Raw genomic sequence first — 26274 nt, 5'->3', positions numbered from 1 at the left:
GTAAAGTAACCATGAAAGTTTGAAGTTTAGAATTTAATTCTGCCAATATTAGCAAGGCTAGCTGACAATCATTTTTGCCTTAGGGCACATTTACTAGGCTGTAACAGGCACAGCCAGCTGATTATTGTTAGAAAGAAATGTCCGACACCCAGGTTGGTCTTTTCTGGGTAATATGTGTTGCCTACCAAGATATATCTTGCAAACTAATGCACTTGCCTGCAGATGACACACCTTGCTCACTCACTAGCACACCTTGATATTTAATTTTTTCTTTAAATTTAAAGAAGTTATTAGACCAAGCACAGCCTAAAGAAGAGAGGATTAGCGAGTGTACATATGCAAACAATCAATCAGACAATAACATTACCCTGAGAGCTATGGTTAAACACCTGCAGTATTCTATCAGCAATTAACTGAACGAACTGCATGTATCTAGCAATAGCTATAATAGTCCCTATTTTGTCATACCAGCCAGTGAATGATAAAAAAATATTGGCTGGCAAGGTTAGGGCCCTTAAAGAAAGCACAACAGTTCCCTGGACACAACAGATTAACTTGTATAATGTTATTCTCTTACCAGACTGAGGGTTCCCTCTTCTGGGTGTCCTGACACATGCTCTGATTCACTAAAATCAACTTCAAGTCAGACAAGGACAGAAGTTGCTTTGATCTCTCTCTTTCAATCTTGCTGAGACAGCTACACTTTTCCTTCCGTACAAGTAGTGGTTGTGCTCTCTAGTACAATATTTATAATACAAAGGGCCACTGGATTGTTTCCAATAAAGGGGAGTTAAGGCAACTCCACTGGGGCAAAACTATTTTAGTTCCTGTCTTAAAGCAGAACTACACTGCAGCTGAGCACCACAAACCAAAAACGCTATTTAATACGTTTTTTAATATTCAAAGAAAACTCACCAGTCCATCCAGGGATCAGCAAGGAGTGCTGTTCCAGGTGCAAGAGTGTCATAAACAGAGCCCAAGAGATGAATGACATATGCAAGATTTATTAGGACCATGCAACTTGATCATATTTTAAAACTTCTAGAGAGAATGCTGCTTACAGACATGGATGTTCCAAACCTGACAGTGTCAGACAGCATCCACTGATGGATGATCCACAATCCCGTAGCCAACATGAGGTAGATGTAAAAAACGAGGTGTCACCACAGCCGGAAATCAGTGTAAATCCCAACAGCCTCCGTGAGATGCCGGTCAATGAGATCTGTTGGCTGGATCTAACACACAAACGGTGCCCGGAAATGACGTCACAGTGCTGGGGGAAGGAGTCGGAATAAGGGAAGGGAGACAGTAGATGTATCCAAAGACTGTCTGCAAGCTGCAACTCCATGCAAGACAAGCCGGTTGCTATGACTACATGTTTCAGGGCAAGCCCCTTCCTCAGGTCAAGTTGCCAGGCTATTTATCTCCTTTCCCAGCATTCTTCTCTCTCCAGCTGGCTAAAACTTGTAGTTTGCGACAGGACTGGCTCCAGATAAAACCTGGCTCTCTGGACTACGTGTCCCAAATCCCCTGCTCTCAGTAGTGGTTCTCTCTCACTCTCTGCTTCCAGAAAATGATGTCACAATGGCTAGGCTGAACACTAGAGGGGAACAAAACTCAAGCCACTCTTTGTTAAAGAATGTCCCACAATGATATGGGCATATGTCAGCCAAATGCTTCAGAACTCATTGGACGCTGCTTCACAGTGCAGATGGACAATAACCCAAAGCATACTGCAAAAGCAACCAAAGAGTTTTTTTTAAGGAAAAGAAGTGGAATGTTCTGCAATGGCCAAGTCAATCACCTGACCTGAATCCGATTGAACATGCATTTCACTTGCTGAAGACAAAACTGAAGGGAAAATGCCCCAAGAACAAGCAGGAACTGAAGACAGTTTCACTAGAGGCCTGGCAGAGCATCACCAGGGTTGAAACCCAGCGTCTGGTGAGGTCTATGCATTCCAGACTTCAGGCTGTAATTGACTGCAAAGGATTTGCAGCCAAGTATTAAAAAGTGAAAGTTTGATTTATGATTATTATTCTGTCCCATTACTTTTGGTCCGTTAACAAGTGGGAGGCACATATGCAAACTGTTGTAATTCCTACACCGTTCACCTGATTTGGATGTAAATACCCTCAAATTAAAGCTGACAGTCTGCAGTTAAAGCACATCTTGTTCGTTTCATTTCAAATCCATTGTTGTGGTGTATAGAGCCAAAAATGTTAGAATTGTGTCGATGTCCCAATATTTATGGACCTGACTGTATATGTCAAATTTCAGTGTTTTTGGTTTGATTATATTATTGAATTACATTTATTATTATATTATTATTTTTTTTATTAACCTATAATTTATGATTTCGTGTTTCAAATTTTAACATACCTGGGATGTTTACTAGACTCTTGTTCGGACAGATTTCAGTGAGTTATTCTTAAAAATTACAGGCCTGCAATAAAAAAAAACAACATATTTCCATGGAAAAAAAGTACCGCTTTGAGCACAGAAATATGGACATAATCAGACCACTAGGGAGGTTAAAGAGGCTCAGAATACGCGGCAAAAGCGCAGTAATTACTCAGTAATTTTTGCTGTGTTTTTGCAGTGGATCAGTGTGAAAGTAGCCTTAGAATTGTTGCAAGGAGAGAAACTTATTTTTTAGACACACCAGCTGATGCAGCTTTATGGATTGATAAAAATAGGAGGTATTTATGAAGACTTTGGCTGTAATAATGCTGCACCTGGAGGGTACGGAAGATAGTTTTTTTTAAGGTAGAGACCGGTTGTTTCTCAGAGTGACTAAGTTGTTAATTCAGGGTTATTTTTTACCCCTAGTGTTCTTGAGGGAAGTCTTGAGTGTTGGTGGTTTTCTTTTTTTACCCTCTTTTTCTGATCCCCTAATACCGAGCTTGGGCATCAATTATTGTCAAGGGAGAATGATACTATTTTAAAACTCTAATCTTTGTATATTGTGTGATATGATTTGTGGTAGATGTTTTTGTTTGTTTTTATTCTTTTTTGTTTACACAAGGCTTGAGAAGCTGATATTGGTAATAGGGAACAATGCTATTTCACATTGTAATTGATATACAGTATATTGCATGTTTTCAAGTGTGGGAGATATGTTAACAGGGCTCATAATTTCAAGTCCTGAGCTACAAGCCAGGCCTTAAGAGTTACTAGCCACCAGTTGCCTCACCCAACCCCTACCCTGCCCCCCCCCCAATTCTGCCCCTAACACTTCCTCATAATTATCACATGAAATGACACTGTTAACTATTTTATACCACCAGCTATAGAGGAGTACAAATCCCAGCAACACATTATCCACTTGCCTACCAGGCACTTATACTCCCTTCATGCCCAGGCCAATTTTCAGCTTTTAGTGCTGTCGCACTTTGAATGACAAGTCATGCAACATTGAATCCATATGAAATTTTTATACTTTTTTTCACACAAATAGAGCTTTCTTTTGGTGGTATTTAATCACCACTGGGTGTTTTATTTTTTACACTATAAACAAAAAAAGAGCAACAAATTTGAAAAAAGAAACGTTTTTCTTTGTTTCTATTAAAACATTTTGCTGACTAGTAAGTTTTCTCCTTCACTGATGTGCATTGATGAAGCTGCACTGATAGGCAGCACTGATGGGGTGGCAAGGATAGTCAGCACTGATGGACACTGATATGCTGCACTTATGAGGTGGCACTGATGAGGCGGCACTGGTGGGTATTGATGAGGAGGCATTGATGATGCTGCACTGATATACAGCAATGATGGGCACTGATAGGTGGCACTGATGGGCGACACTGACGGGCGGTACTGATGGGCGCAACTTCTGGGCAGCACTGATGGGTGGCACTGCTGGGCACATATTGGCACTGGTGGGTGGCACTGCTGGGCACTGGTTGGTGGCACTGCAGGGCACTGATCATCAGGGCACTATGACAGCGTGAGGAAAGTGCTGCCGATAACTGGCAACCAGGGGCGGACTGGCCATTTGGAAACTCGGGCACTGCCTGAGGGCCTGGGGTCAGTAGGGGGGCCCCATGAGATGCCCCTGGTACCTTTTTCATATGCTTTTTTGAGTTTGGGCAAGGACACAGGGGCCCCATAATTCCTATTGGCCCATGAGTTGTCAGTCCGCCCCTGCTGGCAAATATATTGAATTGGTGATCAGCTGTGTCTGTAGGACACAGTGATCATAAAGATTGGTGAGTGCACGCCGCTGGGGGCGTGCAGGAGGGCGCATTCTAAGAGAACGTCATATGATGTCTGCAACCAGCATATATCATCAACCAAAATTATGTAAAGGCACACCAGTATAGAAATAATACAAGCTTTATATAAGAAGAGATTAATAACTGTACATTCTTCCAATGTACAAACAGGTATTATCAGCAAAGGGCCTAACAAGAATCTTGGTGGAATTGTGCAGCTATACCTGGGTATATATAATTATTAATAAAGATACCACCAGATCATGTTGCAATGAAAGTTCAGTTGCAGGTGCCCTTGTGATAGATTGAGATGCAGCATCCATCTTTTTGACAGATAACTGAAAACTAGATCAGCAGTGATGGTGAGCTCCTCCAACAATTGTCCAACTAGCCTGGAACACAGCTTCTTACACGCAGATACTTTGGTGTGACACTGGAGCTCAGAGTTGCCTATCTACTTTCCATACTAGCCTCTGATCTGTCATGCAACTGGACCTCTAACTACCAGAAGTGGCCATTAAATGCCTAACCTGGCTCTAGCCTATGCTTATAAATGAATGTATAACCTCCTCCACCCCAAATTCCTCAAAAAGTCATACCTTCTCCCTAGAAAGTGCAATAGTCATATATTATAACCTTTTTGTGATAAAATAAAAAACTCTAATTAAACCTTACAGTGTCATATGTAATCAAAAAAACTTTAAATTGTCCAAAAGAAAAAAGTCCAATGAAAAATCCAGTGTCCAAACAAAGAAAGTCCCAGATTTCCAAACTTTATCATCCAATCGGAAGGAATCCTATTTCATCCAGTGATACCTCAAAAAAAAAAAAAAATATAGATACTCTAGTGCATTACCTTTATATAAAAATATATTCACTCTGTGCAAAACACAACCTAAGAAAATGTGCAAAACTCTTTGTTGAATTGGTTATTATATATAGTGCACATAAAAAATAAACTGTGACCACTCCGTGAACATTGCAACACTGTGCATCCACCAACACCAATAGTATTACATACTATTACCCTCTGTATATATATAATCAGCATTCAATCAGAGATCTTCTATTTCCTCTCCAAAGATATTTTCCAAGGTCCTCAAAAGACAAGAAGGGTCTCAAGACTCATCTCCAAAGTATAGGGAAAGATTTTTAATAGCCACTTACATTAAAATTCCACATTTCCAGCTAAAAACATGGCTCCTATGCGAGTTCTACCAAACAAATGCAGTAAGCCATGTGTGAATAACCAAAAAAATGGCCGCGGCGACACTTCCGGTCTGCGTACGTGCGTCCTGACGTTACACCCTTAACGCGTTTCGTCACTTCCGGACTTCGTCTGAAGGGCGGAAGTCCGGAAGTGACGAAACGCGTTAAGGGTGTGACGTCAGGACGCACGTACGCAGACCGGAAGTGTCGCCGCTGCCATTTTTTTGGTTATTCACACATGGCTTACTGCATTTGTTTGGTAGAACTCGCATAGGAGCCATGTTTGGAGCTGGAAATGTGGAATTTTAATGTAAGTGGCTATTAAAAATCTTTCCCTATACTTTGGAGATGAGTCTTGAGACCCTTCTTGTCTTTTGAGGACCTTGGAAACAAATCTTTGGAGAGGAAATAGAAGATCTCTGATTGAATGCTGATTATATATATACAGAGGGTAATAGTATGTAATACTATTGGTGTTGGTGGATGCACAGTGTTGCAATGTTCACGGAGTGGTCACAGTTTATTTTTTATGTGCACTATATATAATAACCAATTCAACAAAGAGTTTTGCACATTTTCTTAGGTTGTGTTTTGCACAGAGTGAATATATTTTTATATAAAGGTAATGCACTAGAGTATCTATATTTTTTTTTTTTTGAGGTATCACTGGATGAAATAGGATTCCTTCCGATTGGATGATAAAGTTTGGAAATCTGGGACTTTCTTTGTTTGGACACTGGATTTTTCATTGGACTTTTTCTTTTTTCTTTTGGACAATTTAAAGTTTTTTTGATTACATATGACACTGTAAGGTTTAATTAGTTTTTTATTTTATCACAAAAAGGTTATAATATATGTCTAGCCTATGCTTGCCCTAAGCTACAACTAGCTATCTAAACTAGAAACCCAGATTCGAAGGGACAAAGAAAAAACAAACAGGAGCTGTATAGAAACCCTATTGTAATAAATAGGTTTGACCTATTAATATACTGGAAGGTGACCATTATACACATAATGTAGCACAGACTTAGCTATCTGGAACTATGCATGTGAGATCATAACAATAGGACAGAGATACTGTATGTCTGTAACAAAGATTTAGATACACACTCAGGAAGCTATGGGCAGCTGCAGTTAAACTATTAGAGCATAGGAATACTTGCCTAATAGTTTCTACTTCTGGCCTGGGTAAAATATAGCAGCTACTGTTTGTCTAAGATTTTGTGGCCTCAGACTTTTTCCCTCTCCTCTTCCTCCCTTTGAAGTTTTCAACCTAAAAACCCAGATACCGGAAGGGCATACATAATGTATCAGTAGACAGTATTCAGAAAGAGATGGAGTCCAAAGGTAGATTTTTATTTATAAATGGTTCACTATATTGTACTAAATATATCACTGGTCATATTCTAATTCTCCCACCATATTCTAGAGGAGTGATGGCATATTTCCAATATTATTTAAGATAAGCAATATGAGTTTACTTGTTATCAGAAACTTCAGCATGGTTATAATACCTGAAGTAGATAGACACCATTCTCCTGGGTCACAGTCCCCTAGCTGTCTTTTTTCACTTCGCAAGTTACCGCAGGCAGGGAAATTGCAAGCACCGGGGAACCAAGAGCACATGCCCTGCATGTCCTGCCGGGTGCTCCAGGTCCTGAGAGCTCATCATTGCAGCAGCCTGTATGTCTCTCAACCAAGGTGCATGTCAGCGAAACAGAATTCAGAGCCATGAGAAGCTTCCTTAGGAGTAACCTGCTTGCTCGCTATGCTGTGGTCTGGTAAATTCAGGGAGGAAGGGGAGATTATCTTTGGGCAATAAAACTTAGGGTACAGATTTGAACTGGTGGGAATTAACTTTCTGCTGGGAGGATCTATTGATCATGGAGTCCTAATTACACAGTAGACTTTCAGCCAAAAGCTGGCTATACACTAGTAGAATTTAGTTCAAAATTTATAGTTTGAAGCATGTTCATTTGATTTTCTAAACACTAGTGGGGTCAAATCGATGTTTGTTTCAATTGCAGTAATGAGAAGGAGCAGGATGGAATGTTTTTCTTCAATTCACAAATTTCTAACAATGTATATGGTTTTCGTTTAGTAAAGTCTATTAGTTCCAAAATTCAATGTTTAAAGCAAACAAAATTTTGAAGTACTTTTGAATAATGTTGGTCAAACTAGGAGCCAGGGGCGGACTGACCGTTTGAGCCCCAGGCCCGGGGTCACTAGGGGGCCCCATAAAATGCCCCTGCCAAATTTTATAGGCTTTTTTGGGTGTGCTTTGACTGTGGGCAAGCACACAGGGGCCCCATGATCCCCTATTGCCCGGGGCCCCATGATCCCCTATTGCCCGGGGGCCCCATGAGTTGTCAGTCCGCCCCTGCTAGGAGCATAACTATAGGGGTCGCAATTGCCACCCTGCCCCATGCTCCAGGTGGCCGCGTGTGGCTCCCCTGTACACCTGGATTGGAAGGGCGGCAGGGGGAGGTGGCATATAGAGGAACCAATCCCTTCTGTTTTCCTCCTGCAGTCACTGAAAGCCAGCTTCTCCTCCTCATTTAGCAGGAGCAGGAGGAAAATGTAGGGGATCGGTTCCTCTATTTTCTGCCCCGCCACCTCTCCTATCCAGGTCCTGCTGCCCCCCCGGGCCCCTGTGTGCTCATCTGACCCCTCCTCCTCCCCTTGTTCCCTGCAGCTTTGCTGTCTTGACTCCTCCCCTCTACCGCTGGTTGCTGTAGAAAATGCTTTCAGGATGGAGAGCGGGGAAAGGGGCCAGTAAATATGTCATTTGTCGGCCCCTTCTTTTTCTGAATGGACAGAGTCAGTAAATAGTACTGATTGCTGACTCTGTCCATTCAAAGCTGAAGCATAGTAAACTGTGTTTACTATGTTTCAGTATGTGAATGAATGGGAAGCTCTTTACATAGCTATTCCTGTCCAATCATTCGGTGCTGCTGAGGCTGATCTCCTTTCTCTGTCTCAAAGGTGGAATATCAGAGGTCTGTGTAGACCCCTGATATCTCACCAAAGCCCCCCAACGGGGCTCCTAAATAAATAGTAAAAAACAAAATTTTTAAAATGGTAAAAATAATAAAGGGTCCTGCGACAGAAGTAAAGGGCCCCGGGATTAATAGAAAAAGGCCCAGCAAGGGGTCGGGGGGTTCCTTCATAATATCTTGCCCTGGGGTCCTGAAGGTTTTAGTTACACCTCTGGGCCAAGCTGTCCAATGTACTGAGAATTTTCAAAGAAACATTCTTTTAAAAATCTACTAGTGTATGGCCAGCAAAGCATTAGATCCAACCACACCTTTTTTTGTTTTGGATACAGTGTGGCAAGATCTCCTCTATGGGGACACAGACAGAAGTCAAAATCTGACAGAAGATCTCACCCTTCCTTGTGCTACCTAAAACTGGTTGGAGTTTAGTTTTAACTCTGCGCCCAGTCTTCTTTCCATACAGGGATCAAGATTCTTACTTTCTACTTTAGTTTCTCTATACCCATACTTTATAACACACAGAGAGAATTAGACTTAATCTATCACCCACCAGCGAAGAAGAGTTCATTGTATGCATTAAACTTCACGGATCTGCCAGCAGGAATAATGGTTAACACTAGGCTAGGGGCCCATTCACACATAAATGCACAGCTGTCACACACTAAACCTCAGCAGTACAATGCGCTGCTGTACAGTGACGTGCGATCCTGTCCAGTGTGCTGCAATATATTGTAGACAGAGGATGTGGCATAGAACAAGTTTCACAAAGTAAACATTCAGTAACCCTGTGAGGCATTGTCTGGATTCTGGCTGCAGTTGATTACAGTGAATAACATGGATGTTGCCATTCCTGACATCCTTCTGAAAATGCCATCTGCCTGGCAATTGCACTGATCCTTAACTTCAGTAAAATCTGAGTCTATCACCTGGAACAAGCACACATCCATTGAAGTCAGAGTGAATTTGTAACTATGGATTTTCCCAGACTATGGATAATAAAGTGTTTACATATTTTTAACAAGCAGTAAAAGTTGTTTAAAACAAGCCCTTACTAACCTCTCTAGCTGCTTGTACTGTGAAGTAATCCATTTGCAAAGCTCCTCAAAGATTAAATGACTTGAAAGCCATACATTTTGTATGGCTCAAATCGCATTGTATCCACACCAAAAAGGTGGAAGACCCTTATTTTCCCGCACCTGATTGGTATCGTATGCGTGTTCACACCCATGCAATGCGAATACTGATAATCGCACTGTATTTTCCAATCTGTTTCGGGGTGTCATTAATTAAACATTGACTCCCGTACCAAATCGCACTGACGCCGTGTGATTGCAATGCGGTGCGTGAAATGTACAGGATTCGCTGCGTTTCCCGTACCGCATTAGTGTGAACCAGGGCTCAAGATGAATTTCTCCACAATGCCTATAGCAACTCGGGTGAGTTATGGAATTTTTCAAATGTAATGGTTTTTAGTCTGAATATTTAAATACTTTAGTGTGCTTAGTTTGGGCACAAGGTTATGTTTAGGCAATTTAAGTTGACTTTATGGTATCAGTTGCGGCATTTGCTGCATAGCGTTAGTACCTCCCTGACTTGTATCACTTATTACCTGAAATTTCTCTTTAACCCTCGGTTCACATCTGTGCAGGTGGTGCCGCTGTAGAACCCGCACAAATGCCTGCAGCCGTGTCACCGACATAGAGGAAGGTGGGACCTGTGGGTGGGTGCTATTAATTTTAATGGCACGCCGTCCACACTGAAATCGCAACCGTACTGGGAACCTTGGTAGTGCAGGGACTTCTTCCCTGCATGTTCCAGGGCACGGGAGTCCATTCAAATGAATGGGCTCTCATGCCCCTGCAAATCGTGGCCCACACAACCTCACAAATGTGAACCAGGCTAAAACATGGTCTGACCACATAAAGAGCCATACATTAACAAGATATCTAGAATCTCTACATAGTAGCACTTTTAATACATTTCACATACGCCCCCATGTAAGCTACAATGTAAGTGGGTGACCACAAACTTTTACAAGCAAGAGCTAAGTGCTGACAACCTCTGTAAAACTATAGCAAACAGAAGCTGTCATTTAGCTCCTGCTATCTTGTAGCACCTCTAATTAAATTTATTTGGTCAAGAGCAAAAGGCACCTGTGAGATTGGAGGAAACAGATGGAAAAGAGAAACTTGCTGGACAGCATGAACAGGAAATTAAAAAAAAATAAAAGAAAGAAAATACAATAAAAAGCCAACACTTGACAATCATGCAAAACACAAAGTTTAACATTTGATCTATTATATATATTCTGCTCCTTTATATATTAGTTTTACTTTCAGTATTAGAAAGACCATAATCATGTTTATTCCATAATAAGACAATTTATTAGCACTTTTTTGAGTTTTGCTTGGTCTGAGTTGAAAGGTAGAAAGACCGTAGTGCAAAGAACCTCCTTGTGGACTAGTTTCAGACATTAAGGCTTAGATAGTACCATAGGGAAGACTATAAGGGTGCCCAAACCCACCACGACAGATTACAATTTTAGGCCTTAGGCTGCATCCATTTGATGGTAGCTGGCAACTCTTGGGACAATCAAGCAACTAATTAGGATAGAAATCGAATCCAATTTTCTATTCTGTCGCACTGACAAGATGGCACTTGCAGTCTCTTCTCTCCTAGTTCCATTTTTCCTCTTTCACCTTCCCAACAGGGTTGCCACCTGATCCCTTTAAAACCCAACCCATAATAATTACACAGGTGCTGAGGCTAATTTAATACAGATAAGGCATCAAGTGAGTTTAATTACCACCTTAACCACTTGCCCTCCTGAGGATTTACCCCCCTTCTCGGCCAGGCCATTTTTTGCGTTACGGTGCTGCGTTACTTTAACTGACTATTGTGTGGTCCTGCAATGCTGCACCCAAATGAAATTTACATCCTTTTTTTCCCACAAATAGAGCTTTATTTGATCGCCTGGGCATTTTTTTTTTTCGCTATACAAAAAAAAAAAATTTTGAGAAAAAAAACAATATTTTTGACTTTTTGCTGTTAAACATGTCCAGTAAAAAAATATTAAAAATCAAATTTCATCATAACTTTAGGCCAATATATATTCTACATGTCTTTGCTAAAAAAAAAAAATCCCAAATTAATTTGATTATGTGAAAGTTATAGCATTTACAAATGGCGGTATATATACAGGGATTTTTTTAAATTATTATTTTTACTAGTAATGGTGGCGATCAGTGACTTATAGCGGGGCAGCAGGCATTCTAACACTGGCGGGAACTGACTTGGAGTCACTGACATCCCCAGTGACACCAATACAGTGATCAGTGCTAATAAAAAGCACTGACACTGTACTAATGGCACAAGAAAGGTTTAACATGTGGGGCAATCAAAGGGTTAACTGTGTGCCGTTTTACATTCTGGGCTGTGCTTGTGCTTCACTATGCACAGCCATGCAAAGCAGTATGGAGGAGCTGACAGGGGAGAGAACTGTTTTGTTTATAAACAGTTATCCCCCCCGTCAGAGATGCTCAGCAATCACTGGGCGCCGGAGAGTAATCACAGCATGCGCCCCCTACCCGGAAATACAAAATCACACATATATATATATATATATATATATATATATATATACTTGATTTTGAGCACCTGTGCCACCCTGTAGCAGTACTTCTGCTATAGGGCAGACAAGAAGCGGTTAATTAGCCACAGAACGCGTGTGATTAATATGCGTTTGTTTTAAAGGAATGAGGTGGAAAGCCTACTTCCCAACAAGGTAGCTTTGTGTTCTCTGTATGGCTCTGAAATATTGTTCATGTTGGACTAAGCTGGAAGTGGTGGTTACCTTCTTTAGCTAGACCTGCAAACTGATTCTATCTAAGAATTTTTGAATATACAGAACACTGAATGAAAATAAATTTTAAAATCCCTGCACTATTAAATGTCACAAAAGCCAGAAAATATATTACACCATATAAATATATAAGAAATAAGTAGAGCTGCTACCACATAATTAAAACATCGAAGCTGATTGGTTTCTATGCAGAAGTTAGCCTCAGGGGTGTGGACATTTTTTAAAAAACTACTTGTCCAGGGACTAAATCGGTGCCCCAATCTACCTGTCCCTCGTGACAATCTACTTGGCTTTATGGCGACTTAAACATTTACCGTATTTGCCGGCGTATAAGACGACTTTTCAACCCGTGAAAATCTTTTGAAAAGTCGGGGGGTCGTCTTATACGCCGGTATACGGCGAGCCGGTGTCAGGGCTGCACTTTTCGAGGGGCGGCGCTACCCCCCCTCCTCCTCCAACGGACACCAAGTACAGGGGTGGGCAGAGGGGCTGCTGTACCTTACCTGGCTCCGGTCCCAGTCCCACGACGATCCGGTCCAGGAAGCGCGGCTGCTCCTTTCAGTTCGGTCGCTCGATGGTCCCGCCGCCCGCTCGGCTCCGCCTCCTCACCGGTGATTGGGCGCCAGCACTGGAAAGGCACATAGGCGACCAATCACCGGCGAGGAGGCGGAGCCGAACGGCCCCGCGAAAATCAAGCGGCCGAACTGAAAAAAGGAGCAGCCGCTCCTCTCCCCCACTGACACTAACGATGGGGCACTATTCCTCCTCCACACTGACACCAACGATGAGGCACTGTTCCTCCCCCACTGACACCAACGATGGGGCACTATTCCTCCCCCACTGACACCAATGATGGGGCACTTTTCTCCCCACTGATACCAATGATGGGGCACTATTCCTCCCCCACTGACACCAATGATGGGGCACTATTCCTCCCCCACTGACACCAACCATGGGGCACTATTCCTCCTCCCCACTGACACCAACGATGGGGCACTATTCCTCCTCCCCACTGACACCAACGATGGGGCACTATTTCTCCCCCACTGACACCAATGATGGGGCACTTTTCTCCCCACTGATACCAATGATGGGGCACTATTCCTCCCCCACTGACACCAATGATGGGGCACTATTCCTCCCCCACTGACACCAACCATGGGGCACTATTCCTCCTCCCCACTGACACCAACGATGGGGCACTATTCCTCCTCCCCACTGACACCAACGATGGGGCACTATTCCTCCTCCCCACTGACACCAACCATGGGGCACTATTCCTCCTCCCCACTGACACCAACGATGGGGCACTATTCCTTCCACTGATACCAACGATGGGGCGCTATTCCTCCCACTGACACCAATGATGGGGCGCAATTCCTGCCACTGATACCAATGATGGGGCGCTATTCCTCCCACTGACACCAATGATGGGGTGCTATTGCTCCCACTGACACTAATGATGGAGCACTATTCCTCCCACTGACACTAATGATGGGACACTATTCCTCCCCCACTGACACCAATGATGGGGCACTTTTCTCCCCACTGATACCAATGATGGGACACTATTCCTCACACACTGACACTAATGATGGGGCACCATCATTGGTGTCAGTGGGAGGAATAGTGTCCCATCATTGGTAACAGTGGGAGGAATAGCGCCCCATCATTGGTATCAGTGGGAGGAATAGCGCCCCATCATTGGTGTCAGTGGGAGGAATAGTGCCCCATCATTGGTGTCAGTGGATGAAATAGTGCCCCATAATTAGTGTCAGTGGGAGGAGTAGTGCCTCATCATTGGTATCAGTGGGAGGAATCATGCCCCATCATTGGTGTCAGTGGGAGGAATAGCACCCCATCATTGGAATACCATACTGAAATACCATACCAGATTGAAATCAAATCTGATGTTTTTTCATTTTTGTTTGGTGTGCTTTGGAAGAGGGGTAGTCTTATATGGCGAGTATAGCTCAAACCCTATATTTTAACAGGAAAAGTAGGGGGTCGTCTTATACGCCCAGTCGTCTTATACGCCGGTAAATACGGTAATATTTTTAACACTGTGCTGTTTATCTACTCCTCCCCTCCCTGCCTGTCTCCATCACCTTGCAGTGTAATGAGCACCGATTGGCTGCTCGTCAGGAAAGTGGAGTGTCGGGCTTATCCTTTATTCCTTTCACTGCCAGAGCTGTTTTTGTGTTTTTTGCACACGTTTAAAAAATCATTTAAGGCCTGAAGATTACACAAAACTCCAAAACATATATTTTCTGAAAGCAGAGACCCTAGAGAATAAAATAGCGGTAGTTCCAATTTTTTTATGTCTCATGATATTATCACTAAGGTCTAGGAAATGCAAAATTTTAGTAAAAAATGCACTTAAGTTAATTTTAGGGCACAAAAAGCAATAAATTATCCAATTTGTTTGTGATAAAAAAGATGAGGCTGCAGCGAGTAAACAGATATCCAGCATGTCAAACCTTAAATTTGCATGCACTCGTGAAATGGCAACAAACTTCAGTACCCTATATTTTCTATAGGCAACTCTTTTAAATCCCTCATAGGTCATCAGTTTAGTGTTACGGAGGAGATCTGGTGCTAGAATTATTGCTCTCATTCTGGTGTGCACGGCGATATGTAACATGTGTATCGCAATTGTTGTTTTCATACATAGGCACCCCAGTGCATGCTTTTACATTTGTATGTGCTTATATGTGGGGGTGGGGGGCCGTGGAAAATGTTGGAGGGGTTATATGCTTGGGTGTAAATTTTTTAAAAAATAAAACATTTTTTTTTTTATTGCTTAACTTTTTTTTATCACATAGGGGATAAAAAGTCCCCTATGTGATGATTTTTGGTGACACGTTCTCTTTTTTGAGACATCTAGGGTCTAAAGGACCCTGCATATCTCCTCTGTACTACACTAAATGTAAGTCAGTGCACAGTGCACTGCATTACATTCTTTCCCGGCCTCGATGGCCAGGAATCTGTCAACGGGGACCCGGAAGTGATGCCACATCACTTCCGGGTCAGGACAAGAAGGGGAGGGGAGTGAAACTGGAACTAAGGGGCCAAGTCCAACCCCTGAAAAACAACCCCACATTGTAATCCCCCCTCCACACTACTTGTCACAATGCAGTCAGGAAAATACCGTTCTCCTGGCAACCTCTAATCTCATCTATGGGATTGCCAGATAGAGCTTGATTCGTCATTCCAGAGAACACGTCTCCACTGCTCTAGAGTCCAGTAGCAGCGTGCTTTATACCACTGCATCTGATGATTTGCATTGCACTTTGTGATGTAGGACTTGGATGCAGCTGCTCGGCTATGGAAACCCATTCCATGAAGCTTTCTACACACTGTTGTTGTGCTAATCTGAAGTTTGGAGGTCTTTAGCTACTGACTCTGCAGACAGTTAACGACTTCTGCGCACTGTGCGCTTCAGCATGCGTTGACCCTGCTCTGTCATTTTACATGGCCTTCCACTTCATGGCTGAGTTGCTGCTGTTCCCAGTTGCTTCCACTTAATACTACTATAATAATACCACTAACAGGTGACTGTGGAATATTTAGTAGCAAGGACATTTCACGGATGGACTTATTGCACAGGGGGCAACCTATCACAGTACCATGCTTGAATTTATTGAGCTCTTGAGAGAGGCCAATTTGTTCACAAAGGTTTATAGAAGCAGTTTGCATGCCTAGGTGCTTGATTTTATACACCATTCGGGTGATTGAAACACCTGGATCCAGTGATTTGGAGGGGTGTCCCAATACTTTTGGCAATATAGTGTATTTTAATGTGAGCAGTGTAAGTATAATTGGACTGGGTATCAGCCTCTTGCAATCCCTGTACAGTAGAGCTAAGATGAGGGGAAGGAGAAGCAGCACAAAGATCCATTAGGTAGTGCTACAGTGCCAGGAGCATGCTGACAGGAAGGAAGAGCAGAATGACTGAGAGATGAGCTCTTTAGTCTGCTTCTTCTCTTTTCACTACCACTCACAGGTTAAGGAAAGGGCAAGATCTCTAAGGGTACATTTACAATAGCAGCAGCCTTGCCACCCCTCTGAAATACAGTCTGAGGTGGAAGGCATTTCAGATGATGTGTGACAGGTTGTTCATCACCACCTATTTTAACCCTGAAAAGCCTGCACCACTGAACTGCAACTGTGAGCAATGAGCATTACACACAGTACCAGGGTGGTGGTGGCAGCATGGCCCCATTTGTTTAGACGGGTCAGTGTTCAGTGACTGCCCTTTGAACATGACAAATATAAAACATTTAGCAGTTAAAACTCATTTTCATTCATTTTGCATTTGTGAAGAAAAGCTGTACAAACAAGTGCAGGTAAAAACTCATTTTTTTTTTTTTTTAAGTCCGCAAACGTGCAACTATAACGAAAAAACCCGTAAGTGTTCACAAAAAAAGTGCAAGTGCAAAACCCCACACGAAAAAGTGCACTTAGGGGTGTGCTTTGTGTCCTACCCCTAAAGGGGCTTGGACCGCTTACCCTGATCCCCCGGGGCACGAAGCTCCTGACAGGGACAAGGCCAAAAGGCCTGGTGGACCACCGTTCCTTGTGTCCAGCCGAAGCCAGACACCCAGTACTTGGTCAGGGGGTTCTCCCGAAGAAAAACCCCCTAGGGATCAGGGGAGGAAGGAACCAAAAGGCCACACATCCTCCCCCTAGACTTCAGGGCAGGCCCGAGGACCCACACCCTCCATCCGTGAAAAACACACACAAAAGAAAAAGTGACAAAACGTGGGAGTGTAAATAAATTAAATAAATAATGGTAAAAACTCATGCAGTAGCCACAGGCATTTACCCAAGCATGGCTGCATATAGCCCTTCAATTGTATTGGAGGCAACGTGTGGCTTCCCAGGAGATTTAATCCACTTACTGTGACACTGTCCCAAGCTACTTACTGATTGGGCAGGGGTTGTCTACACCCAGAATACAGCAAAGATTCAGATAGACCCAAACAACATCCTAGACACTTTACACTTACAAAAATTCACCAGAGAAGTTATTGCAGGGGCTTTATTTCAAGCACGCAGATTTATACTGTTTCATTGGAAGTCAGTGGACCCGCCCACATGCGCAGAATGGCTAAGGTATATAGGTGATACACTTCGCTTGGAAAGCATAGGAGTTCTGCTGATAAATTTGAGAAATGATGGGCACTCTGGTTAGAAAACCCAGATCTTAATCCACTAGACTTGGTAACTAGCAGGATTCTTTAGGCTAGTTGGCCAAGCTTGGAGTGTTGACAGGATCTTTTGCCTGGTGTTATTGTTCCTTTGTAATGACCAGTTGATCTAAGGCACTTATAGCACCATATGTGTTTTAATGCATTTAGATGCTGCACTGTTGGAAATTTTGTAACTTGCATGTATACAATCCCATTTTTGAGTAATGGTCACTCTGCAAATGTGTACATTCTTTAATAACAATTTTTTTTTTATTTACAGAAAAACTGTTCAACCTGCAGAAAAAAAACCTGAAAAAGGAGGATCGCTTAATGGACCTGCGCAATAGGAGGATAGAGTCTCCACTTATTGACTGACTGAATGAAATAAATAGATTATGTGGCAAGAGTGCTAATGATAAATTTCAGGAGAGGGTAGTGGAAAATCCAGCTGGGGCCTCATATTTAGCGAGATTTACAGGTATAAAAAGTTGCATGTTCAGTTCATACCAGATTGGCATGCAAGTCCTCAAAACTGTGAATGTGACCAGTACCAGGACAGGTTCATCTAGGCCCTGGGCAAGGATGCAGAACTGTGCCCCCTCATAATGCATGTTGTAGAATGGATATACCACCTTTTTTATCCATGGTTGGTGTGGAGTGTACACTGCCCATGCATGGTCAATCACTTGATTTCTTGTGGCTAGAAGATAGCTGCCCAAGCACAGTGTGTTTTTGTATTAACTGTGGGCATATGGGGTAGACAGCAGGTATGTTGGAGCACAGTATGACAGCACTAGCTGTCAGAGCAGACATGAGACTGCATCCCTCTGGTTGCTAGCCACAGATCTAGAGCTTGCATGAGATGAGAGGACGCTTTCCCCTACCACTCCGTCCTTTGGGGCTTCCCTTCCTGCCCACCCCATGTCACCCCTAGGGGTGACTACAGCATAGCTACACTTTTGGACCCTTGCTGTCAGAGCATATTAGTGAGGACATTGTTTCAAGGTTTTTAAGGGAGAAGCAAAGAAATACCTTCACAAAGCAAATATCTCATGTCTTTGAGAATTAAGGTGGTTCTAAAAGCTCAAGGTTTTTTTTTTTTTACCTTAATGCATTCTATGTATTAAAGTAGAAAACCTTCTGGGAGCATCCCCCCCAAGTCACCCTTATACTTACCAGAACCCTATCTCAATTCAGTGATGTGCATGAGAGCAGCGGTTCTCCGGGGTATCTCTCTCCTCATTGGTTCACACAGTATGCTGCTATCAATCGCAACCAGTGAGCCAATGAGGAGAGTGTGGGGGGTGGGGCCAAGCCAAGCTCCGTGTGGCTAAGGATTGAGCCTGCTCAAGTATCATCTGAATACTATCTCTATCTGGGGCAGCACTGGAAATTTCAGCAAGCAAAACAAACAAATACAGTTAATATTTCCAGTTTCAGCAGCATAGTATGACACAAGCACAAAGGATTGTCAAGAAAAGATGGTCATTGTGCCCCTAGAATGTCCAGAAGTCCTAGCACTCAAAAATCATGGCATAGTAGTGTGCCGTTGTCTGAACTGGGCTAGTCTGCCATCCAGATGTCTGATTGCCCAGCTTGCATGTTCGAAAGATTCTTAAAAAAAAAATGTGAAACATTATCACGTGCATGGAAATTAATTTATACTAGGTAAGCAACACTTTCTCTGTAACCTCTTTGTAATGTGATCATCACCCCACATCTGCCATGTCTGTTTGATGCTGTTATTGTTTCCCAGTTATATACTTTTGATTCTCATTTGCAGCTGCCAGCCCTCCATCCCACTGCAATCCAGCTGCCAAACAGGTGCATCAAGGCTTGCATTTTTAAAACATACAAAATGTATTTTAAATTCACTACCTTGGCAAAATGTGGTGCTTTAAAAAGAATTCTTGACAAAAAGGAACAAGGTAAAAATTAATAGTATGTTAAAGATAGGATAAAAAGCAACTTTTGTTTCAATATCCGCTTTCAATAAAGAGCTCTCTCTTGCAGTACCTCTTTTCTGCCGTTAGAAGCCCTCAGTCCAATTGCCAGCATCATTAACCCTTTTGCTGCCATAGTCATTTTTACTTTTCTTTGTGCTCATTTAAAAAATAATTTTAGGCTTGAAGATTAGTTAAAACGTCCAAACATTATAAACATTTTCTGAAAGCAGAGATGCTGGAGAATAAAATGATAGTTACAAATTTTTATGTCACACAACATTATTGCAATGGTTTATCAAGTGCAAATTTTCAGTAAAAAATACACAAAAGTTCATTTTAGGGTATAAAAACACAATATTACCCCACGTTTTGGTAATATACTATATAAAAGGGCAGGGAAACAAAGGCAAGAAATAGCTAACAAGCCTAACAAAACACAAGAATGCACCTCAATGAGTTGCCTAAAGGACTTGGTAGTAGTTGGAAAATGTATGAGCTGAAGACCAGGTGGCAGCTTTACAAACTTGGTAAAAAAAGAAGTATGATGCCAAATCATTCTATAAGCACAGTCCTGGTTAAGCTAGATTTGCCTGGAAAGGGCGGGACCTGATTCTTGAATGATGGTCTGTCTGACCTATTTGGAAACAGTGGAAATAAAAGCCAATGCACCTTTCCTGGGGCCAAAAAATGAATTTGTCTTGCAGAAAAAGGAAGTAGCAGAAATGTACACTCAAACCACATCCAGACAGTGGAGAAAAATCTCTTTCTGGTGATCTTAAACTGGACACAAGGAGTAAAAGATAATGTCCTGACTAAGGTGAAAGGCAAAGACCACCTTAGGAAGAGAGAGGTCTAAACCTTCAAACCACCTTCTTACTATGTACAGTGCCTTAAAAAAGTATTGATACCCCTTGACATTTTCCACATTTTGTCATGTTACAACCAAAAACATAAATGTATTTTATTGGTATTTTATGTGATAGACCAACACAAAGTGGCACATAATTGTGAAGTGGAAGGAAATGATAAATGATTTTCAAAATCTTTTACAATAAATATGTGAAAAGTGTGGCATACATTTGTATTCAGCCCCCTTTACTCTGATACCCCTAACTAAAATCTAGTGGAACCAATTGCCTTCAGAAGTCACCTAATTAATAAATAGAGTCCACCTGTGTATAATTTAATCTCAGTATAAATACAACTGTTCTGTGAAACCCTTAAGAGGTTCGTTAGAGAACATTAGTGAACAAACAGCATCATGAAGGCCAAGGAACACACTAGAAAGGTCAGGGATAAACTTGTGGAGAGGCTTAAAGCAGGATTAGGTTATTAAAGTCAGCAAGCAGTGGGGTCCAAGGAGAAAGTCCATTGACCTATTTTGGATGAATCAAGGAGAACTTCCATGGGGCGAAAGTGCTGCTTAGTTAGTGCTGATACTGGGGAACTATTATTCACCTTGCAGGCCATTTCAGACAGTCTTAAAAAGGGTATTTGTGGGGGTGGTATAAGTCCAGAGGCAGTCTGGTATACTTCAACACCACAGGGTCATGTTTTGAATCCCCCCAGAAGGATGAAGGCTATTGGATTAAATACTGATGTGGTGCCACCCATCAACCAAAGGGATTGTGATGGCACCTATTGCTAGCAGCATGGGTACTGTAGAAAAGCCTCTGTGGTCCCTACCGCCACTCATGGGAATGATAAGGGTGAGGTTAAAGAAAGTGATAAGCCAGTGCCCATATCAGATGCCACAATGTGTAGCACATACAGTATGCGTTTCTGAAGGTCCTTAGGGGGGCATATGTAAAGAAAGAGCTTAGGAAGAAAGTCTGGTACAGAGAGTACATTGATATTTTTGCTCTTTTTGCCACTGGAGCATTTTTCAATTGAAAAATGGGAAAAGGGTAAAGAGCTTAGGGAGGAGAAGAATGGGGACAGATGCAGATATCCTCTAATACCTCTCACATTTTATAACTGGCTTTAGGCTTTTGCAATCCTGCAGAGCATTATGGGTGCGATGTCACCAGGACGATGCTCAGGCCTTTTTTGTTTTTTAAGACCCGATACTTGTAGCTTATTAAACTTGGGGGGACAATGCCTGGCTCTGCCATGACAAACAATTATGTCAGCAGATGTGAGGGACCGCCGAGCGGCACCACTAGCACTCCACTGGTCAGGCGTGCCCAGAGTGCGGAGTCTAAGCCCCAGGGTACTTTTTCACCAGGGCCCCTGATGGTGGGGATGGACTTGTAGTACCCCGAGACCAGGTCGCCTCTACTGAGCACACCTGTCAGTGGTAGTGGTGTTCGCCAGGGGTTCCAACCAGGGAGAGCCAGATGTGAGGAGGTCGGGTGACCCCGATGGGATGGATGGATGGATGGCTGAGCAAGTGCGTAGTCAGACAGGCCGAGTCGGTAATGTAGAGGACGGTAAGGTACAAGGGAGCAGGCAGAGAATCGTCGGGTCATACGCCAGGTCAGCAACAGGAGGTCAGATCTAATAAGGGGCATCCAGGGAGAGAGGTCAGGCAAGCAAGGGTCTGGGCAGGAGAAATCAGCAAGGTCAAGAGTAATCCGGGTCAATAACTTACTAGGCACAGGTACAGGAACACAGGAAGCAGGTAAGACCAGAAGGCAACGAAATGACAGCTCAGGGACCTTTAAATATCCCGCCCTGCGCTGCCATTGGTGCCCAGCGGGCGGCCGCGGCTTCTACTGCGCATGCACGAACTCGAACGCCGCGGCCGGCCCGGACCTAGTGCCCGTGTACTGGGTGAAGCAGTGCGCCTGCGCCGGGCCCAACGCGGCGGGGATCGAGGAGATCCCTGACATTGCCCCCCCCCTACGGGCAACCTCCGGATGCCCACCCGATCTCTCCACCACGGGTGATCACAAAGAAACCCCCGGACAAGCCCAGCGGGCGGCCGCAGCTTCTACTGCGCATGCGCGAACTCGAACGCCGCGGCCGGCCCGGACCTAGTGCCCGTGTACTGGGTGGAGCAGTGCGCCTGCGCCGGGCCCAACGCGGCGGGGATCGAGGAGATCCCTGACAGCAGATGTCTGTACATCCATCCCTTGGTTGGGATTTTGCAGACATCGCCTTATGGTTACAATAAATGGCTGTTCCAGAAACTACTCATGGAGTAGCTGCTGGTGGCTCAACAGCTTTGGGGTTTTTCTTCCCTTTATTTCAGTCAGCGGTTTGGGGTTCAGGGTCTGGATTGTCAGCCTTACACAGAAAAGGTATTTGCTGGCACTTCAATGAGGGCGCCTGTACATGTGGGCAAACTCCCATTTGAGACAGGAATGTTTCACTTGTGGGGGAAGTATTCTCCCTTTTTCCTGTTGCTTCAGACACACACGGGCTTAAAGTGAGAGAGAAGTACCGTTGCAACTGGAAAAGGGGAGGATCCCAGTGAGCTTCACCACAATGCTACCCTGGTTAACTAGGTATCGTGAGAAGGTAATGGCTGACCTCCTCTATCATGTTTTTTTCTGAAGGATTTCTTATCCCAGGTCAGCAATTGGCAGGGGAAATGACTGTTCTAATTTGTAGACCGCATTGGAATACCTCGATATTCTCAGGGAGAAGTTGCATAAGTCTCGTCAGGCAGGTTATCAGGCTCCTTTTCCTGTTCCTCCTTATAGTAATGGTAGGGTAGGTAATCAAAGACCATTGATGATTCTTTAGCTTTAGAATTAACACAAGAACTCTATATTGATGACCCAGACTTTCCGGGCCAATCGGTTGTTTCTGATGAGGATCTATCCCCTTTCTATCTAATTTCTACCCCATCCAATCCAAAGGGCCGTGCATAGAAGCCTTTTACAGAGTTGTCTAAAAAAAAAACCCACACATAAGGTACATAACCTTACCGCCCCTGAACAACTAGCTCTGCAAAATCTCACTAATAACATCAACTTAATCATCAAACCATCTGACAAAGGGGGCAGTATAGCTATCCTTAATAGAACAGACTACATTACAGAAGCTATACGTCTCTTATCTGATACACACACCTACATAGAACTAACAAGTGACCCATGGGCCATCTTCCAAAAAGAAGCAAAGAATTTAGTCAGTCAGTCAGGCATGTCTTGACAAAGTTATTTCCCAAAAGGAAGCTTCCTTCATTATCAAAGAATACTATCACACCCCCTACTTCTATTACTTACCCAAAATATACAAGAACACCATGCATCCACCTGGCAGACCCATAGTGGCAGCCATGAACAGTGTCACTAGTGGGTTTTCACTTTATATTGACAATTTTCTGCAACCTCTGGCAAAAAATCTACAATCATACATCAGAGATGGCATACACATGTTGGAACAAATCACTCTTTACCCCTGGGAACAAACCTATCTTTGGGTCTCAGACGTACAGTCTCTTTACACCTCAATACCACATGATACTGGTATCAGAACATTACAATCCTTTCTGTCTGAAGATAACACCATCAATCCCAAGCAAGCCCAGTTCATAATAGATGCCATTCAATGCTGTTTAACACATAATTATTTTCAGTTTGATGGTGATTATTACCTCCAAATTCAAGGCACTGCCATGGGCGCCAACTTGGCCCTTTCATATGCCAACCTCACCATGGGCTACTGGGAGTCACTATACATTTGGAATAATAATCCACACTCATCACACATCGTATACTACGGAAGGTACATAGACGACATCATCATCATCTGGGATGGCGATGTTGACAGTGTTCAACAATTCGTGTCCCACTGCAATATCAACAATATGGGTCTGACCTTCACATCTGTGACTGATCAAAACACCTTAGCATTTTTAGACCTACTCATGTGTCATGAAGATCATCTTATCTTCACCCAAAACTACACAAAACCAACTGCAGGTAATTCTTTCTTACATTACAAGAGCTACCACCACCCCAGGTGTTTAAATAATATCCCTAAAAGCCAGTTTTGTATATTAAGACATAACTGTACCAAACTTCAAGACTACTCAACACAAAGTATTACTCTTAAAGAAAAATTATTTGAGAAAGGCTACCCACCCACTCTCATTGATGAAGCCCAGACATTCTACAACACTGGACCCAATACCACGCATTCTCGTCCTGAAGAAAATAATTCCACCATCAGATTTACCACACAGTTCCATAACCGACACACACACCTGCTTGACAGTATACCTACTAAACCTAAGTTTTCTTACCGAAAAGCTTGTAATATTAAAAGCAAATTAGCACCTAGCAAATTAAAACCAAACAAGTCAGACACTGCCCTCCTAAGTTTATTTCCTGTTACAGGCATGTACCAATGCAATAAACCACTCTGTTTAACCTGCCCATTTGTCCACCATGGCCAAAAAGACTTTAACATTAAAGGTAAAACATATAAGATCCCTGCCTTTTACACATGTTCTTCTCAGTTTGTGGTATATTGTTTGGCTTGTCCTTGTGGTCTTTATTACGTAGGAAGGACCATCTGTACCCCACGTAAACTGTTTGGTGAACACTGTCGCCTTATTGAAGACAGCATTGACAAGCACAGTGTCCCCCAACATTTCTCAGAACAACATAGTACATCCACTAAGGGTCTAAGAGTCTGGGTAATTGATATCATGCCCACTGACCTCACGAGCGCCGAGAGATTCCAATGCTTATGCCGTAGGGAGACCTATTGGATTTACACATTAGATGTACTATCTCCTGGTGGTTTGAATAAGGACCTTGAAATCCATACCATCCTATAGTACCATGAAATTTGTTTTGTGCTGGACATTATGCCTGCATGTGCCAACACATGTGAATGCATGTTTATATGGGGTTGTGCGTTTGTGTGTGTGCCTATACGTGCGTGCTTTTGTGCGTGTGTCTATGCACATAAACATATATTGTTTCCTCTCTGTCTGCGGCTACACGCACGTGTTTATGTAGTCATCCTTTGTTTAGACTGTACTTATGTGCTATGATTATGCTGTAACCTCTTGACTATAATTTTTCTATTTAATTTTTTATCTTCTAATATGTCCAGGTTACCTATGTGCATCATTTGTCACACCACAGCAGATACCCATCCACACACTCAATCCCCCCCCCTCTTCTTTTCCCTCTTCCTCATCTCTCAATTGTAATTATAATTACATTATTATCCTTATTTTTATTAATGTTTTTATATCTTCTTAGATAATGTTCAAATCCCTTTTTTTTAAACTATTCTTCCATATGCAATAGGTCCCCACTCAGTCCTTACAAACATAGTTCCGTTTTTTGCCTCCATTTTATTTCTGTTTGTTTTTTATTTCTTGCTTTTCCAGTCTTCTATTGTTTCACACCAAACAATCTGCTCCGTATTTGCATCCAGCTTGGTCTTTGGGAGGTGTGTACCTTCCTTCCTACAGACCGCCCCTTTTCCCGCCTCTTTACCCTATTTAACTGGCTCTCCCTAAGCCTGGACATTGGTCTTGAAGGAGCTCTTCTCATGCTCCGAAACGCATCACCGATCCATGCTCACGTCACTTCCAGTCCGCGGACAGTGTGCGTTCCAGCGTGTGCTTCAGCGGTCTGAACAGAGTGGTGGCCATCTTTAACACCTCTCCTCAAGCTCCCCCTGCAGCTGCTGGCTAGCACAGCGGCTCTATCACTTAAAGGACAGAGCCCTGCTACTGATGGATTACATTAGAGCCTGTTTTTACTACCACATTGTAAGTGTTTTTAACCACTTTTTATTAAAGTTGACCTGGAATACTGCATTTAGAAGCGCCTTCCTGTTTCACCTTCTTCTGCACAGAGTTTGTCTCCACTCTTTAGAAGTGCTGCTCAGTATCCGTTTCCCTACACACCATCCATCATCATCTGCCAT

This window comes from Staurois parvus, unplaced genomic scaffold (genome assembly GCF_062004578.1).
Source record: "Staurois parvus isolate SC_StPar_1 unplaced genomic scaffold, SC_StPar_1.0 ptg000450l, whole genome shotgun sequence".
NCBI classification, from domain to species: domain Eukaryota; kingdom Metazoa; phylum Chordata; class Amphibia; order Anura; family Ranidae; genus Staurois; species Staurois parvus.
The sequence above is the reverse complement of the archived record's forward strand: the minus strand, read 5'-3'. Positions refer to the sequence as shown.